This window comes from Galeopterus variegatus, unplaced genomic scaffold (genome assembly GCF_000696425.1).
Source record: "Galeopterus variegatus unplaced genomic scaffold, G_variegatus-3.0.2 Scaffold2889, whole genome shotgun sequence".
In the NCBI taxonomy this organism is placed as follows: Eukaryota; Metazoa; Chordata; class Mammalia; order Dermoptera; family Cynocephalidae; genus Galeopterus; species Galeopterus variegatus.
Window position 1 is genome coordinate 209,798 of NW_007729000.1, and position 3,594 is coordinate 213,391.

The following is a 3,594-nucleotide window of genomic DNA, read 5'->3' on the forward strand; positions in this document are numbered from 1 at the left end:
GACAACACCAAGTCAAGGGTTAAGATCCCCTTTCTGGTCATCTTTAAAAAAAAAAAAAAGATGTAAGGGAAATTCCCAAGAATCCCCTCAAAAAAGGAATAGTGAATGTAAATCAGGGTGTTGGAACAGGACTGCCTCTGAGACAAATGCTGACTCTATGACCTTGGAGATTAAAGAACTGCAGGGAAAAGAAGACTCGATCTTGAGTCCACAACTTATAAATTAAAAGCTAAGGTCCTGGAAGGGACTATACCTTCAGTGAAAGGGCACACTAGAAAACCTCCACCCTCCAGTAAAGGGAATCTACAAAATACCCTGCCTCTTACCCTTGTGGTGGAAAAAAGTTAAGAATAAGATCTGACAGGGCCGGCCCATGGCTCACTCGGGAGAGTGTGGTGCTGATAACACCAAGGCCACGGGTTCAGATCCCATATAGGGATGGCCAGTTAGCTCACTTGGGTGAGCGTGGTGCTGACAACACCAAGCCGAGCGGGTGAAAATCCCCTTACCGTTCATCTTAAAAAAAAAAAAGAATAAGATCTGGCTCCCCTGCTTACTAGGAGCCATATGCCTGCTCCCTGGACTACCCTTCAGGTCTGGGACACCTGCCTCTGAGAAATTCATTTATCATGTTAGTAGCGCCCCCTCGTGCCTAGTGGGAATAACTACAAAATTTTCTTTTTTGTTTTTTTGTGGGGTTTTTTTTGGCTGCTGGCTGGTACAATGATCTGGAATCCTTGACTTCATGTTATCAACACCGTGCTCTAACCAACTGAGCTAACCAGCCCAAAATTACAAAGTTCAACCAACTGAGCTAACCAGCCAGCCCAAAATTACAAAATTTTGTAGATGTGGCCATCCTGTCAGGGTCTTCAGGTTTTCCAGAGATCAAGTATACCTAGTAAAAAATTCCCTCATACAATAGCAATAAACAAATAACCCAAATAAAAAACAGGCAAAGCTGTATCGGTCAGCCACGAAAAAACCAAAAACAAACAAACAAGCAAAAAACGAGCAAAGGACCTGAATAGACATTTTTCTTAAGAAGACATACAAATGTCCAGCAGGGACTAGCTGGTTAGCTCAGTTGGGAGAGTGTGGTGCTGATAACAACCAAGGTCATAGGTTCAGATCCCCATACTGGACAGCCACCAGAAAAAAAAAGACAAATGTCCAACAGGTATATGAAAAGGTGCTCAACATCACTAATCATCAGAAAAATGCAAATCAAAACCACAACATCACCTCTCACCTGTTAGAATGGCTACTATTAAAAAGACAAAGATCGGGCCGGCCCGTGGCTCACTCGGGAGAGTGCGGTGCTGATAACACCAAGGCCATGGGTTCGGATCCTATATAGGGATGGCCGGTTTGCTCACTGGCTGAGCGTGGTGCTGACAACACCAAGTCAAGGGTTGAGATCCCCTTACCGGTCATCTTTTTAAAAACAAACAAACAAAAAAAAAAAACAAAAAGACAAAGATCACAAGCCTTGGCGAGCGTGTGGAGAAAAGAGAACACTTGTACACTGTTGGTGGGGATGTCAATTGGTTCAGGCATTGTGGAAAACAGTGTAGCCTCCTCAAAAAATTAAAAATATGGGTCTGGCCCGTGGCTCACTTGGGAGAGCGTGGTGCTGACAACACCAGCTTAAGGGTTAAGATCCCCTTACAGGTCATCTTTTATTTAAAAAAAAAAATCAGGCATTTTTGAAGGGAAAAAACTTAAAAAGATATTCATGGCTGAAGAGAACTGGAAGGCAGATGGGAAGAAATTATGCAGAGTTTAGTGCAGAGATATGAGGATGGGGAACTGACCTTTCTGATTTTGAGCTCTCTGTGTCCAGTTCCTCATTTTCTTAAGACTATTGATGATTTTGATAACAATGATAATACTAATATACACCTAATATCTAAGATAGATAGGTAAGTAGATAGATGAAGTTTATAATGGTGCCTGGCAAGTAGTAAGCACTTTATACATATTAATTTATTTAAAGGGCCTTGAGAGGAGGGATCTTGTCTGTCTTGTTCTCTCACCTGTATTATAGGTGACTTCCTATTTCTCCCTCTAGTTTATGAGCACCTTAGGAACAGGGAAGGGACTTTTTCTCATTTCTTTCTGCTACTCTGGATCTTTGCGTGCCATCTGAATGAACATAGAGGGTGTTCATTATAGCTTGGAAATAAACTGAAATAACACACAGAATTTCCTTGTTCCCCCCTCCCCCCCCTGCCTTGCTGTGCATGTGGCATCACCTGCCAAATTGAATAGGACTGCCTGACCGTGAGAAAAAATGAGATCTATCCTTCATGCCTTATGCACTATCCATTAGGCGGTCCTGTCTGCTGCAGAAACTGCCTGACTTGTTCTTCCTGTTTCTGCTCTCTCTCCCCACCTCCCCATCTGTACTTCACACAGCAACTAGAATTAGGGTTTGTAAAACTTAAAACATATCATGTTCCTCCTTTGTCTAAACTGCCCCCCCTCCCCCCAAAATAAAACGAACTTCCATCTCACTTAGAATGCAATATACATGCTGCCTGGCCAAGGCCCCTGCCCCCCTCTCTAACCTCCTCCTCTATTTGGCCTCTGTCACTTTAGCCACAGGGACTGCTCTCTGTTTTCCACCCTGTCAAGCTGCTTGGCACATTTGATGTCTGTACCTACCATTCCTTTTGCAGAGAACGACCTCCCTCGAGAAGAATGGGTATGTCTTTTTTATTTGCCACTCAGCTCAAACACCATTTCCCTGCCTACCCACTCCAGTCACTCTCTATGAAATCAATGTTTTATTCTCATCTTGGCACTTGTCTCTATATAAAATTATTGTTCATTTTTTTTTCCCTGCCTTTTTTTTTTTTTTTTTTTTTTTTGGGGAGCTGGTTACTATGGGGATCCGAACCCTTGACCTGGGTGTTATGACACTGCACGCCAACCAACTCTAACCACTGCACCTAGCCAGCCCTATTGGTCTGTTCTTTAGCTCCCTCTCCTACAAGGTAAGGGCCTTGAGAGGAGGGATCCTCTCTGCCTTGCTCAGCACCAGCTTCAGGATCCTAGATCAGAGCCCGACCCACAAGCCAAGCATTTGGTAAATATTGCTTGTCTGAGCAAACAAAGTCACTTACAAATAGGAAACGTGTGATATATGATAACAAGGTAAGAAAGGAAGGAAAATATTCACTGTGGCTTTCAAAAAAAGCTCCAGGAATGGGCCGGCCCAGGGGCGCACTGGAGAGTGCGCTGCTTGGGAGCGCGGTGGCGCTCCCGCCGATGGTTCGGATCCCATGTGGAGACCGGTTCCTGCTCACTGGCTGAGCGTGGCGCGGGCGCAACACTGAGGGTTGCGATCCCGTTACCAGTCAGTAAAAAAGACAAAAAGGAAAAAAAAAAAAAAAAAAGCTCCAGGAAGAAGTCAGCAATAAAATGTGTTATATTCTGCTACTCTAACAGAAATACGACACCTGAGGATAGAGAGCTAATTTGTCCAGTCTTTTATTGGTTTAGTCAGACTTTTAGAGATTGTGTGTGTGTGTGTGTGTATATATATATATATATATATATATATATATATATATATATATGTTTTCC